Raw genomic sequence first — 16,009 nt, 5'->3', positions numbered from 1 at the left:
ACAGGAACTAGAGTCCTTGGAAACTGTGTCCAAAAAACAAAAACAAAAACAAAACCAGCATTACAGTACTTTCCTGTCTCCCCCCCCCACTTGCTAATATTCTCTAGATAGCTCTTATCAACAGGGGAAGTAGGCTAATGAGATGGCCTGAATTTACAGGGCTTAAAATGCAATGTAGAATGTGCAAAGTGGGCTGTCTGAGCTCCTTGTAAGCTGTAAGTGCTTCTGGTTCTGTCCCTGCTGCTGAATAAATGATGCTTGGGAGACCATGTATTGCTAAGAATAAGGTGAGGAGCACATCAGCAAAGAATAAGAAAATAATAACATGGAGACAGGATAACCCAAAGGCAGAAAGCTCTCTTGCCTGACCATGGGCTAGTGTCTAGAGGGAACATATAAACAGCCAAGGAAAGTAGAAATCCAGCATATGCCACGGGCTGGAGGTAGCTGAGATGCTCTGTGAAGGCACAGACAGGGTGCATACCCTTGGGTTGCCCACGGGCCTGAGCACCTGAGGAAGCAACTAAGGGGGCCTGTGGTCCAACAAACAGACAATTAATTGCAAGTGAAAGTTATGAAGTAAAGACATCAAGATGGGAAAAAGTCAATGCTGGAGAGAAGGAAGGGACTAGGTTTCTTTGGGGTGACCCTAGAGGGCAGAACTTGGAGTTAAGAACAGCCAGGCCCTTCCTAGGACACTGAGGCTGATCTCAGCTCAACTTAGAAAACAAATTTTAAACAACTAGAGTGACCCCAAGATGACTGCTGGATCGGAAATTGCCTAACTGCAAGTAACAGGGACCCCAGTTCCAAAATGACTTAAACCAGGTAGAAGTTTATTTATCTTCTCACATAAAAGAATTCTAGAAATAGACGCTCTGAGCTGGTACAGAAGCTCCATGATGTCACCAATATTTTGGCATCTTCCATGTGTCTGCCCTGTTAGCCTTATTGCTAATTTTCCTGAAGTTTCCTCATTGTTTACCCAACATAAGATAACATATTAGACATGCCAACTAAGTTTGGTGTCCCTGGAACAAGAAAAAGGCATTTAACAGAAAACGATACAAATTTTTTATGATGCGAAATTGGCCAAGATGATAAGCGTAAAAGACATTGGGGAAAAAGAAGTCTGAAGCATCTCCAAGTACGATGACGGCATCAGGAGTAAAGGACCATGGAGAGAGGTGTGTCGAGGCCACGTGCTGTGGCAGAATAGGTCATTAGTCACCAGTGGGTCAAGAGCCAGCTAGAGACAGGAGGACTCAAAAGGCACAGCTCCCTCCGGCCCTCAGGACGATTATGATCTAGCTGGAAGGTGGGGTGGGGGAGACTGGGGCGGCTGGAAAAAGGGCTGCTTTCTGGACGTGCAGTAGAAACGTGTGGTCAGTTTGAGAACAGACATATTTCCTCACAGTTCTGGAGGCTAGGAGTCCAAGATCAAGGTGTCAGAAGGTTGGTTGGTTTCTTCTAAGGCCTCTGTCCTTGGCTTGTAAATGACCATCTTGTCCCTGTGTCTTCACAGGGTCATACCTCTGTGTGTGTCTGTGTCCTAATTTCCTCTTTTTATCCAGATAGGTATATTGGATAAGGGCCCACCTTGATAAATGACCTCATTTAACTTAATTACCTCTTTAAAAGTTCTATGTTCAAATAGCATCCCGCTCAGAGGCACTGGGGACTGGAGACTAGGATTTCAGTGTCCGTATGAATGTGGCAGGGTTGGATGTAGTGGGGACAGGGACACAATTCAGCCCATGACTCCTGGAAAGCTTTTGAAAGTACTGACACCCAGACTTCCCCTTCAGAGTCTTTGGTTGGCCTGAGGCCCAAGCAATTTTTAGTATTTTAAAATGTTTTCAGTTTCTTTTAAAAGTTTCCCAGCCGACTCTCAGCCAGTGTTGAAAACCACTGAGCTAAAGCAACACCCAGATTCAACTGCACACCAACCCGTGTGATGTTAAGTCTAAGTCCAACAGAAGGTCCTAAAGGGAGAGACTGGTCATGGCATCCAGAGAATTTGACTGGAACTTCCAGGTGAGCCTTTGGGGGTGGGGAGATGTGCACTGACTGACAGAGCAGGGTGAGGTCTGCGGTAGCTATGGGAACGGAGCCCCGCTTGATGGAGTGGATGCCTGAATCTCAGGAGCGATGGCACTGCCTGGTTTGGGGGAGAAGGTGTTCCACATGAAGCAGGCAGTGAAGTGAGGAGCCTTGGAGGACTTCTGAGCAGGGGTGTGATGCCACGAAAGCGGTGATCACCTGAGATCAAGCAGCAGGGTGGGTTGGAGGGTCTAAGGAGAGTAAGGCCCAAGTGGGGATGTTGTCATAGCAACAGTACCAAACACACCTGCACGCGCGCCCGCCCACACACTCAATAAGGAGAGGGCACTTCTTCGAAATACATAATGGATGTACAACCATAACTCATCAAGAGTTCCCCAAACCTAAAGAATCCTTAACTATCCATGAGAAATCATACAGTATATAATCTTTCACATAGTTCTAAAAAGGTAGAATGAATCTATGCTGTTACAGGAGAGGAGAATGGTTCTGTTCACAGGATTCAAGACTAGGAGCATGCTTGAGGATGGCTAACCTACAAGGAGAGGCGAGGCCGGGAACCCCACTGAACAAAGGAGAAGTCAAGTCCAAGGGCTGGCATAGTTCCAGGGTTTGTTTGTCTCTTGCCCTCGGGGTCGTGAATGATAGGCAAGACTCAGCGGCCCTTCAGACTGCAAATGCCATGCTCTTTCCCCCTGCACTCCCCCTCCCAACCCTGTGAGGTTGCCTCAATCTGTTGGTGAGGACCAGTTGAAGGCAGAAGAGAAACAGCCTATTTGTGATGAAATAAAACCCAAGGATAACCGACCTGTACAGATTCTGCGCCACCACAGGAACCATACTGTGACGGCAAGTGTCTGGATTGAAAAACAGGAAGGGGGAACCAGCCCAGCACAGATTTGGACTCATTCCATGGAAGCAGAATGAATAACTCCAAACCCTGCTTTCTCTGACACTTACGGTGGCCTCCGTGAGCGGGGCAGCTCGTTTCCTTGAGAATGTTTTTGTCATTTTGTCATCATGCTTCACACAGTGGAAGATGGTGGGGGAGGGGCCTGCGAGGGCCACCAGAGGCCAGGTCCTGTTGGGGAAGGAAAGGAAGCAAAGATGGAAACAGACCTTGCCCAAAGATGAGGCAGAAATGCAGGCTTGGGGAGGGAGTGGTGTTTTCACAACTATCTCTGTGTATTAGTCAGGGCTCTTTAGAGAAACAGAACCAATAAGGTATATATAGATACACAGACAGAGATTCATTATGAGGAATTGAATCGTGTGATTATGGAGGCTGAGAAGTCTAGATCTGCCTTCTGTAAGTGGGAGGCCTACGGAGGTCCATAGCTCTGAGAACCAAGCGAGCTGTTATAGGTCCTCCTAGCGTCTGAAGGCCCAAGGACAAGGGCACCGAACTCTGGGGACAGAAGAAGACAAAGGTCTCAGCTCAGACAAAGAGAGAATTCTCCCTTCCTCTATCCTTTTGTTCCACTTGGGCCCTCAGTGGACTGGGCAATGCCCCCCCACATTGGTGAAAGCAATCTTCTCTATTTACCCAGTTTACTGAATCAATGTTGATCTCAGAAACACCAGACTCATGGGTAAACCAGAAATAACATATCGCCAGCTACCTGCGCATCCTTTAGCCCAGTCGTGTTATAGCATAAAATTAACTGCCACATCCTGATTCTAACAAATGCTGTAAAAAAGAACCTGGGACTACAACCATGAGGTGTAACCATGGCAGGAAATCCCTGTTTCCCCATTTAGGTTTAGTTACAGCTGGCTGGCCCTCTCCTCCATGGCCCTCCACTGGGATGGAGACTGAACATTCCAGTCAGCCTTTCCTCCTCTGGGAGATGGGTGGAAGCAGTTTGTCTGTGATGTGTGCATGTAGGAGAGACGGTGGAGAGACACACCTGGGGTTTGGAGCTTGCTGGGCACAGTGGGGATAAAAGTATTTACCAGGTTTGAAATGATGGCTGTGAAGTACCTGGGACATAGTAGGACAGCAGTAATGATCGGGTCTCCCATGTGGTGTAGTTCATCGTAAACAGTCAGCTCTTGGCTATATGATCCAACTGACTGATCTGTGTGGCTTTCTCCACCTGCAATCAGGGGAAGGGATGCTGTAGTTCATCCTGATGTCCTCTTTCTCCCCTGAATGCGTATAGTGCTTTATCTCTCTTCTCATTCTTATGCCGACTGTGTAATTGTCATGTGCCTACACAGCTTATTTCTCCTACTATGCTAGGATATAGTTAGGCCATTTATTTTTGGGTCCCCAGTGCATAGCACAGTGCACAGCCCATAGTAGGGGCTCAGGGAATGTGTGTTGAGTGCCTGGATGAGTAAGTGGATGAACATTCATTAGAGAGAATGGCCGTCTGGTTCTTAGTCTGAGGCTGACCTGGTATAGGGTCAATGTGGTACATGTCAGGATTTAAAAGCCTTTGAGGACCCTTTGATGATCTGTCCATATTTGGAGTCAAAACTGACCTACCCGTCCCTTGAGATGGCTCGGCCTACCTCTTAGTCATTAGTTTCTACTCACTCCTCCTTAGGCTGAGATGGTGGGATATACAGTGGTACCTCAGTCACTGCCCTCACTTATCTACGCTGCTGGGCTCAACCTCCTACACAGAAGCACAGGGCCTGGAGCCACTGACCCCCAGGAGTCACTCTGAGGGTGAGGGTCAGCATCTGGTGGCATCTGCCTGTGGGAAACACAGGGCACAGCCAAAAGGTTCATTGGAGAGAGTTTAGAGAAGAAACATGGTAGAGCGTCCAACAAGGAATAACAATGCCCCTAGGAGATAGCAACAGTGGGGAGCTGCTACTGCCCCTTTTCCTGAAGGGACAGGGGGTGGGGAGCAGCATTGCTGGACCAGTGAGAACTGAAGCTACAGAACAGCCCCCCAATGGCCTTGAGTAAAGGAATACAGACACTGCCAAAGTTATGGCCTGGCAGGGGCTGAGGAAACAAATACATACCCCAACTTCTCTATACTCTTGCCCTCTGATTTCCAGCTGGTATCTCCCATTGGCAAACTCGAAAAGAAGCCAGAGGGCAAGGAAGACCATGACGCAATCCATAGAGGTCAAAATCCTAGGTCAAGGACTAAGAATAGACCCGGAGAGTCATACAGAAATTGAACAAGCCAAACGCCCCACATGAGTTTTGCTTCCAGCCACAGGAAACTGTGGGCAGGCGCACCAGCAACAGCTCTGAAACCTTAAGTGCATTTCAGCTCCATAAATACTCTCCATCACCCTACCATATGCCAGACTCTGGGGAGGCACCAGAGAGTCAACAGCCTACCCAGAGTTGCCCACAGTCCTGGGAGAGAAGTAAAATGCCACCGTTTTTATCCTTTTTGAATCTGGTGTCAACCTAAAAGCACCAGGAGGGGCCCCAAATCTGTAGTCTGTGACCCAAATTACTCTGAAAAGTTCTCTAGACCCATGTCAAATCATACAGTAACCACTAATTCATGGTGGGCCACTGTTACAGGCATGTTCATATTGTAAAAAATCCTCACATAGTCCCAGCTGCAGGGTAGAGGCAGCCTTGGGTTCTGAAGCAGAGTAGACAGGGCTCAGAGGGTCAGGCTGGACCCCAACACAGCTGTCTGAGCAAAAAAGAAGTTATGGAGGCACCTGCTGAGGGGGAAGGTACCCTTGGCTCCTATATGACACAACCCCGCTCCCTCACTCCCTACATGGGTTCAAACACAGGTCTACCCCCTCTCTTCTCCAAACAGTTCAGAATTCACGCTCTGCCAGGATCTAACATGGAGTAGCAACCGAGGCTGCTGGCATGAACAGTAAGATGCTCAGCACCTGGACTGCAGGACAAGAAGTACCCTACAGGGAAACCTTATCTTCACCAGCATCTTTGAGGCTTTGACCAGCATACGAACTCATTCTCTGTGATTGTGACTAGTTGAGGAAGATCAAATCAAAGAAAGCAAAGACAGCATATAGAAGGTGGGTACTGAGTGTGCTGCTGCTTCATGGGGAACTTGGTTTTCATGATTGTCCAGGGTCACTCCAAAGTTACTGGTATTGCTCGAGTACTGCTAGCTGGAGCTAAAGGAGACTCTAGATTTGGTTGAGCAGATGGCAGGAGAGTACCAAGTCCCTGGGCTCTTGCTGAATTAGGAGACTATCCAAGGGTTTAGTGGATATCCCAATAGGAATGTAATCTGCAGGCATAGTTGCTCCAGTATCCTTAGAGCCACACACAGAAGCCACCAGGCCAATGACTCCCCACCCCCACCTGTGGGCAGAGCAAATCCATCTCTAGACATTATGACTCTTCTGTCTGGTATGAGCCTGCCACCCCCAACTGGGATTTCCCCTTCTCAAGAGACACCAATATTCACGGCCTCTCCAGGCTCCTTGGGACCCTCCTCACTGGGAATTAGAGGCCCACCTCCCTCAGGAATGCATCCACCCAGGCCCTGGGTGGTGTTGAGAGCTTCCTTAGCCACTTTTTCCCTGCCATGCCTGGGCGAAAGTGTGCACCATTTGTGAGCTTTTTGTCCCCTCTCTGCTAAATTAACATGGGCCAATTGTAGTAAGTGCACAGAACAATTGAACTGGGGGGAGAGGGACAAGAAAAGTTGGGAGTCAGAAGACTAGCTCTGCATCCACTTCTGCCATGACCATTGCTTGTCTTGAGGATGTCGCTTTGTCTCACTGGGGAAAGTGGGGAAGGAGACAAAAGCCCAGGCGCTTTCCAAGTGACCCTGGAGCTTCAGTGGACTGTGATCCCACTACCTCCTCCAAGAGGATCCCCTTCTAGGCATCTAGCAGCTTCCCAAGTTAACCCATGGCCTTTCTCACCCTACCACCAAGCCTCGTCATCCCAACGCAGCCCTCGAGATCCAATGCTTCACGTACCTCCTGTTCCCTCTTGGGTATATTAACGGACCATAACTAATGAAACTGTGGTAGTGTACGAGAACAGTTCATTCTATAATTACCTACTGGGTACCAACCGGGTCCTTGGCATTCACAAGAAAGAAGACTTCTCAGGACAGAGTTCTTTAATGTTCTACTCTCCAGGCAACCGTGAAACAGGGAAAGGGAAAACCCTTTGATTTGAACAACACTAATAGCATCCCCACCTCCTCCAGTCTTCTCGTCCTTTCCCCTCCCTGCACAGGGCTGCTGGTGAAGGAGGCAGGTGGGGAGGGTGATGGGCGCTTGCAGAGATGATGCAGGAGGTGGGAGTTCTTGGTTCAGTTTTTGCACCTTTTCAGCAGTTTGGGACTACTTCAAAATGAGTATTGGTTACTTTAAAAACATGAATAGTGGTGACTCGAGATCAGCTGACGGTCAGTAGGTGGAATGGTTGGAGGCAGCAGGCGCAAGTAGAGATCCCAGATCAGGCCACTGCATTGACCTGTGGACAGCACTGCCCCCAAGGACAGGGCTGACACAGGCTGAGAACAGACTGGGAGAGGGGGGCTTGGGCTTACGTGCAGCTCTGCCACTAATTCCTTCACGTTTTCAGCAGCTCTGTGTGGATGACCTGCCTCCTGCTAGGTGCGGTGTGGAGTGCTGTGTGAGTGTGGATGAGTTGCTGCACCTCTCTGGGCCTCTGTTCCTTCATCTGAAAAATGAGTTACTTGGACTCAGGGATGAGTATGGATCCTTCCAATAGTCTCCCTTCCTGAGCCTGTGACAAAGACTCCAGGACACTTCATGCCTGGGCACTGAAGAGGGGTTCTGGGGGAATAAAGCCTTCTTTGTTCAGCATAAGGATGGCAAAATGAGGCAAAATGAGGCAAAGAGAGGAGAAACGGGTTTGGAGTCAGCCAGACCCCTCAAAGCCTCAGCTCTACCCTATGGCAGCTGCAGAAAATTCCCGCATACAGTAGACACATGGACACCTGCCCTGCAGGGCTGTAGCAGCATTACCTGCACCCTTCCTGCAGTCAGTGCCTTCCTTCTTCCTCTTCCCCCTGGAATGGCATTTCAGGGACCCGCCATCCCCAGGAGCTGCTTCAAAATGACCTCCTTGGATGAAAGGCGCTGGAGCAACAGGAAGGACTGTTGTTTTAACTGCTCTGTGTTTCCTCCCTTTGTCTCTGGCATTATAAACAAGCCTATTCCCCAAAGCCACATCTGATAATCCAGCTGCAGGAGGTCAGCGGTCAAGCAATCAGAAATGCTCTTGGTTGGGATTGGGTGATTCAGAGCTGGGCCTGATGCTGCAGCAGGTCGGAACCAGCTCACCCTTGCTGCCACTGAGGCTGGCTGGGCACAGATGTCCCTCAGGAAGCTGCCAGGGGAGTCAGAGTGAGCAGGGCGAGGGGCAGCCTGTCTGCACAGACCCTGGAAACAGCTTACAAGCTAACCCAGCTGTGGGACCTGAGGCTGTGACAAAGGCCCTGTTTGGGGGAGCTCTTTGAAGAATACAAAGCTCCTTCACCTACTCTCAGCTGACCCCATGGCAACCTTGTAACCGAGACAGAACATTTTAGTGCATAAGACCTTGAGACCCAGAGAGGAGAAAGGCCCATGGAGCAGGTAAGGAGAGAGTAGAACCTTCTAGGTCAGATTTCAGGACCCAGACTCAGTGCTCACACACTCAGGGAGCATCAGCTTCATAGTCCCCAGCCCTGCAGCTTGTCACAGAATCTGCTGAGGGACAGGGTCCTCTTGCCCTGGAGTGGAGCTCTTTATCTAATATGCTGAAATCAATCCAACTGGATGATAAATTTAAGATGAGTACTTACTGTGTGTGATGTTACATGGTGACCAGAGGACTCTCCTAGGTCTTTTTGGCAATAAATAGAGTAATACACATATCAATAAAAAATATAGTCAAAAGAATGTCCCCTGTAGTTAAGCAACCCCATTGATACATACGAGATGTTCCAGTTAATTATGACTTGGCTATGCTTTCCTGCAAGGAAGGAGTTAATGCAGCTGTTATTTGTGGGAACTTATCTCCCACATAGGCTCTTATTTCCCTAAATTGGTTGAGACAGGAGGGGAAAGAGAGGGGGGAAATAGGAAGAGAGAGAGGAAAAATGGATTTAGTTTCAAGATCAAAAGATGCTCAGAGATCCAAAAGGAAACACAGGCTCCGGGGGTGGGGGGATTTTCAGGGCTCTGTATCCTCCTGATAAGGAACTAGTTCTTACGATGGCCCCACCCTCTCGTCGGCAGCCCCAGGCCGGTGCCCTCTGCAGAGTGGCAATGGCACCCACTCCTGGAGATGATGTGGCCTGAGAGGACAGAGCAACCTAAGAGGTACAGACACAGAGCCAGGGAACATGCCCTAAATCCACAATGGGAAAGAACAATTGGAAAATACCTGCTTTGTAATATTTTGTCGGTTTCAGGTATGCCTTATGTGGATTAAATACAGCTAAACTTGTCCTATGCAAATTAAGTATGCATGCCAACACACTTCCATTTATCCACAGGCACTTGGGGAGGATGGAGTAGGAACTTTCCATGGATGCTGGCGACTTCAACAGGAATTTGAGTGTATCACAGAGGAAGAAAGTTAAAGAAAGAATTGCAATAATTCATTCCTTTGATATTTTTTTCTTACAAACTCATAAGAATTCCTACTCAGATTGTTTGAGGGTTGGAATTGTTAGGACCACAGCTGAGGACAAATAAGGGGGCTGACCAGACAGAAAGACACAAATAAACCCATTAGCTGCTCAACAGATTAATGGAGGAGCCACAGCTGGGCAGCTGGGGCCAGCTGCTCTCACCTGTGCTCATGACAGAGCAAGCACGCATTTTTGTCTGCAGAGGCCCTTTGCTCACCGTTAGTTCTGGTCTTTGTAACCCCATCCGCAGGAGGAAAGGTAATATAAGAAAGAGAGAGGAGTGGGAAGGGGTGGGAGAGGGGGAAAGAGAGAGAGAGAGAACATGGCCATGGCCACTGTGTAACCTAGGATTCAGGTAATGCAGTTGTGTTCACCCATCCACCTCTTTCCCTTTGCTTCCCACTGATATTTTCCATTTATTTAATAAACTGTGCATCTTAGCATGACCATTTCTGTTTCACGACCCTAAGAAAAGCTTACTTGAACTGACTTAGACTACCAATGTGTCAAGGTATCCTCACACAACAATCCGAAAGACGAATGGCATTTAACTGGGCAAAGGCAGAGTGAAAAGCATTTTTCTCCTCTTAGGGGACGGTGTTGGTAGAATGTCACATGTGGTGTATTTACTTCAGGGTGCTAAATGGTCTGGGTCTTTTCCTTATTGGTCTTTTGGTTTTACTTTATTCTAGTTAAAAACACAACAAAGCTACCCTGAAATGAGGCGGGCCATAGGAAAGACAGCATGCGAACTGGAAGACTTTAGGGTGAGGTTGCCAGGAGCTGCAAACTAGCCCAGGAAGTACAGCTGCATGACACCAGTGCTCCACTCAGTCCTTTTCGTCTCGGCAATGATGCTGTTCCCACAGTGAGGCTTCCTATAGCTCAGATGGTTTGAGAATGAGCCATTTTATGTAAATCAACTTTCTAGATGACAGATTTATTTTTTCAAATGCCAAAATTTTTCTTCTAGGCTGTAAATCATTCTAAAATTTTTTTGCAGAAGTAATTGTTATGTTACCCTATAAAATAAAATACAACATTTTTCACTCAATATGGAGCCAATGCAAGGCCGTATGTTCTATCCTGTGCTCTATTCCTTCTTCCTGGTACCTGACCACACTTTCTGTTCCCTACAGGGAGGGGGCCACGTGACCAGTTCTAGCCAATGAAATGTGAGCAGACGTGACACCTGTCATCACTATGCTGAGGCAGAGAATGTGGATGTCTCAGGCTAGCACAGCAGTCAATTACAGCAGCTTGGATGCCTGAGTCACCACCTGTAGGACAATAGCCGCAGTGGGAGGCCTGGATTACCAATGATCCTGCGCAAATGAGAAGTAAATTTCTGTCAGGTTAAGCCACTGAGATTTGCCACCGTAGCCTTACCTAGCTTATCCATACTAATACACCGTATAAACATGAGAACAACAAAGGAAAAGGACACATTTTAAAGAATATGCATGTGCCTGGGTTAGTGTGGCTCAGTGGATTGAGTGTGGCCCTGCAAACCAAAGGGCTGCCGGTTCGATTTCCAGTCAGGGCACATGCCTGGGTTGAGAGTTCTGTCCCCTTTCGGGGTGTGTGCAAGAGGCAACCACACATCGATGTTTCTCCCCCTCTCTTTCTCCTTCCCTTCCCTCTTTTTAAAAATAAGAAAATAAAATATTTTTAAAAATTAAAATTAAAAAATGTATGGATAAAACATTCCAAAGTGTTTATAATTCTGTTTTTTTAATGATGGTACCTGTGGGTAATTAAAAAAAATCTTTTCAGTATATTTTCAATATTCTATAATGTACTATATTACTCTAAGTGGTAGAAACAATTTTCTTTTAAAAGCCCAAAAATGAATTGTTGGAGGCATGGACACATATGAATATAAAACAAAATAACCCCCCCAAATAAACTCACAGAAATATGTTCAACTGATTTTTGACAAAGATGCAAAATAAAAAAAGAAAGCTTTCTCAATAAAAGGTACTGGAGCAATTGGACATCCATAGTCAAAAAAATTATCCTTAACTTCTTATCTTCTACAAAATAAATGCAAAGTGAATCACAGACTTAACTGTAAAACATTAAAAAAATAAACTTTTAGAAAAAAGCATAGAAAACTGTCAGGATCTAGGGCTACTTAAAGGTTCTTAGACTCAAACTCATGATCTGGGAAAAGAAAACTTGATTAAATTGAACCTTATCAAATCTAAAACATTTGTTCTACAAAAGACCCTGTTAAGAGAATGGTAGGACAAGCTACAGAATGGAAGAGAAAAATGACAAACCATATGTCCAACAAAGAATTGGTATCTAGAATACTTAGTGATGTCTCGAGACGCAGCAGTGGGAAAATGGGCAAAAGTCATGAGCAGACACTTCACTGAAGATGAGATATGAATGAGAAATAAGCAGGCGAAAAGATGTTTAACAGCATTAGCCATTGGCAAATGCAAATGAAATCACAATGAGCTATCTCTACCTACCCATCAGGATGACTAAAATAAAAAAATTGTGACTGACCCCATTAAAGGCCGGCAAGGATATAGAGAAGCTGGGCCACTCACACACTGCTGGTGGGAATATAAAACAGTACAGTCACTTCAAAAAAAAGTTTGGGCCCTGGCTGGTGTAGCTCAGTGGATTGAGTGCGGGCCAGTGAACCAAAGGATAGCAGTTCAATTCCCAGTCAGGGCGCATGCCTGGGTTGCAGGCCAGTTCTCAGCGGGGGACACATGAGAGGCAACCATACATTGATATTTCTATTCTTCTCTCCTTCCCTTCCCCTCTTCAGATAAATAAATAAAATCTTTAAAAAATTAAAAAATAAAATATTAAAAAAAAACAGTTTGGAAGTTTCTTACCAACTAAACATATAACTACCATGTGACCCAGCAGTTGTTCTCTTGGACATTTATCCCAGAGATATGAAAATTTAGGTTCATGCGAAAACCTGTGCACAAGTTTATTTGTGATGGCCAAAGACTGGAAATAACCCATATGTCCTTCAATGACTGAACAGTTAAACAAACTATGGTCCATCCTTACAATGGAATACTACTCAGCAATAAAAAAGGAGCAAAGTATTCATGCACACAACAAATGATGATGCAAAACGTTGCTTGCTCTATGATACATCTATATAACACCCTTGAAATGTCAAATCTATGGAAATGGAGAATGGATGACTGATACCTCGGTGAAGGAAGGAAGTGGGTGTGGCTATAAAAGGGCAGAATGAGGGACCCCTGTGGTGATGAATGCGTTCTGTACCGTGACTGATCAATGTCAATATTTCGGTTGTGATATTGCACTCCAGTTTTATGAGATGTCACGATTGGGGGAAATCGGATAAAGAGTGCAGGAGATCTCTCTATGTCATTTTTTACACCTGCATATAAATCTACAATTATCTCAAAATAAAAGGTTTAATTTTTTTTTGTAGAGGTCTAAAAAGAGTCCCAAGAGTGACAAAGACAAAAATTATTATTTACTAATTTTATTTACCATGTGTGGCAGGGACTATTAATATCCATTGTCCCTTTATTTTTCTCTTGCTCATAGAAATCCTATTTATTGAGAGCTGCAATATATCCAGTAAATAAAATTACATTTCCCCAATTTTTTTTCACATCCAGATAACCAATGAATTTTAAGCAGAAGTTATTTGGAGGGGCTTCTAGGAAATCTCTTTCAAAGTTGCTAAAAACCCTTTCCTCTTGCACTTTTCTCCTTCCAGCTGCCTGGAATATGTACATGATGGCTGGCACCACAGACGCCATTTTGCCACCACAGTGGAATCCAGTATACTTCTCTGCTCATCTCCCAGACAGTGCCTACCATCCCCCCATCCCCACCCCCCACACAGAGAGAAGAAAGGTAATTTGTCAGCCTGGGGTTTGGTTGTGCTTCAGGGGTAGAGAGTAAGTTTGCAGAATGGAAGGAACAGACAAATCCTAGATTTATCTATGTTAGAAAGCCCTCGAGAAATTTAAAAAGGAACAGAAATAATTAAGAAGTTGAAAGTGAGGGAAAAGAAGAGAGAATATTGAATGTATTGGTGAAGATCCAGAGAGAAAAATTTTGAAAAGCTTCTAGGAAAATTTGGGGAGAAAAGATTGATGAAGAAGTTCTGTTGGTGGTTTTGCCATGAAATTACTTCTTTTTAGGGAGGTTTTAGTAAAGATCTGGTTTTTGGAAAAGTATTTTTCAAATGTCAGCACAGTGGTTCTCAGACTCTGACAGCGTGCCCAGAAGGGCCAGCAGGTAGCCCAGGCGCCTCTGGGCCACACAAGGCTGGTCTGCACCCGGGGTCTGCTAAGCCAGGTGCCCAATAAGGTGAGTGAAAGCTAAGAAGAAAGAGGAGTGCCCTTAGGAGGCATAAGCAAGAGAACATCTGCTCTAGAAAAACTATGGCCGACTTTTAAAAAGTACAAAAAATTCGTTTTTAAGAGGAAATTCTGGCAAGTTCTTCGTCTTTCATTTTTCTTTTTCTTTTCTTTTTTTTTCCAGAGCTTCAATCAAAGCACAGTGAAGCTGAGAGATGCCATGTGCAGTCAAATTTTGGCTTTTCTCCCCCTTAGTAGTTATGTAATTTGGGTATATTAACTAAGGTCCTCAAGCCTCAGTCTGCTCATCTGAAAAAGAAAATAAAATCGACCCCAAGATCTACACGAGAGCATGTGTTTGATGATGCCCAGACACAGCGAGTGCTCACGCTAGATCCTCCCCTTCCTATGGCTTCTAACCTGACTTTTTCCATAGGCATGGCCACTCTGTGGGGGGCTTGCTGTGAGACTTGGGGATCGGTGTTGAGAGACACATTCTCAGAAAGCGGGGAAAGCATTTACGCATATAGTAATGTCCTAGAAAAACATCAACATTGTCTTTCCATCTGTCCCTTTTTCTAGGTGACAGTCTGGAAAAAGCTGGAATGTGGTATTTCCTGACTGGGAGAGGAAAGACAGTGCCGGCACCAGGAAAGAGGAGATGCTAGTTCCACCTACAACCTGATGTGGGCGCTGGAAAAACAGTCCTTCCTCCCCCGGGGGCCTGCAGCCACTTCTCACCTGGGATGGTGGTGCTATGTGGCAGAGCACCCAGTTCCAGAAACATGTTGATAGGTCCGTGGAAATTCAGAGAATGGAAACAGCTAGAATGTTACAAGAAACTGATTTACAAGATGAAGCAATAAAACTGGGTACAGTTTGTGTCATTCTGGAAAACAGGGCCAGGGGTGGGCAGAAGGAGAGTGGGTGGTGGTCATGGAGGGCAGCAGAACCTTCTAGCATCTGTCGGCAAGGAGGTATATTGCAAGGGAAGTAGTTTGAGATGTGAGGAGGGCCTGTTGGGTCCTGAGAGCACCCAGCCTAATTCTGCACCCTGGGGAAGCTTGCAGCTGCTCCCAGGCTCTCTTCTCCAGCAGGTCCCGGGCTCCATTCACGGACCAGGCAACAGCATCGCAGGAAGTGCTCAGGATTGGGGCCAGGTGGCTAGATGCTGTCTCACTGAGCCGTGACAACTCAGGGACTTCACACCCCTGCTCTGGACTCTGATTTCTTCTTCAAAGAATGAAGAATCCAGACAAGGTGGCCCCTAAAGAGCCTGTTGATCTTGGAAGTGTGTGATGCTTCTGCAGGAAACCAGTGACCTTCTGAATTGCAGCTCCCGGAGTGGGGCAGCCCACGGCACTCCCACCCACCCCTGCCACACCCCTGCCCTTTGCAGGTGCGCGCAAGTCCACAGGGGGCTGACTCACCCCTGTTCTCCACCACGTGGAGAGCCGTGACCACTGAGCGTCTCCTCCAATGGGGCTACCTCATCTCGAACAGAGACACACAGGCAGCCCTTTCCCTCTCTAGCTTTTGGCTGGTCCACTCACCAGTCTGGGCCTCAGTCCATCATTTTTCACCAATCAAATTAAAAAATCTCCACCTCTTTTACTGGCTTGCCCAAAGGATGTCATGAAGCCTGTGACTAGGGGGAGCTCTGTAGATACCAGAGCAGCAATTCTGAACCCAGCTGCATGTGAGGACCCACCTGAGCCTGCTCCCTGCTCCGTACTGAACTAGCACTCTGTGTAAATATGGGGCTGTTATCTCCAGCAAAGAGGAAAAGTTCAGCCAGGGCATTAATTAGCTTGTGTAACAACCAGTCGGCCAATTTTTGTGCTAATGACCATTTATCTTTACATTGTTCAATTTTTACATCAAGTGACCCCATCCAGTGCTCTCTTGGCTTTTTATAATTCTTCAGATTCTTGTGGGAATGAGAGAATAAATAAATATAATAAGAAAGTAAATAAATAAATATAAAAATAAATAATTTAAAAAGAGTGAAATCTGCCCTGGCTGGTGTAGCTCAGTGGATTG

General features: G+C 46.3%; 1 protein-coding gene across 6 annotated transcripts in view; it reads right to left on the bottom strand.

Moving 5' to 3' along the window:
- RP1L1 (RP1 like 1) overlaps window positions 1-16,009 on the bottom strand; it is a 41,626-nt gene that overhangs the window by 18,540 nt on the left and 7,077 nt on the right. For 2 of the 6 annotated variants that reach the window (XM_037135608.2, XM_037135613.2), the window contains exon 2: window positions 3,025-3,145. The exons of 1 other annotated variant lie outside the window; for it this stretch is intronic. The gene's annotated coding sequence lies outside the window, so the exon portion shown is untranslated. Of the gene's footprint in view, window positions 1-3,024; window positions 3,146-4,048; window positions 4,164-7,046; window positions 7,084-7,544; window positions 7,675-16,009 lie in introns of those variants that run through there. 3 more of the 6 variants (XM_053658139.1, XM_053658140.1, XM_037135609.2) reach the window with 3 other exon arrangements.

Source organism: Artibeus jamaicensis, unplaced genomic scaffold, assembly GCF_021234435.1.
Source record: "Artibeus jamaicensis isolate MK-2021 breed Jamaican fruit bat unplaced genomic scaffold, CSHL_Jam_final scaffold_537, whole genome shotgun sequence".
NCBI classification, from domain to species: Eukaryota; Metazoa; Chordata; class Mammalia; order Chiroptera; family Phyllostomidae; genus Artibeus; species Artibeus jamaicensis.
This window is presented reverse-complemented; position numbering and strand designations above follow the sequence as displayed.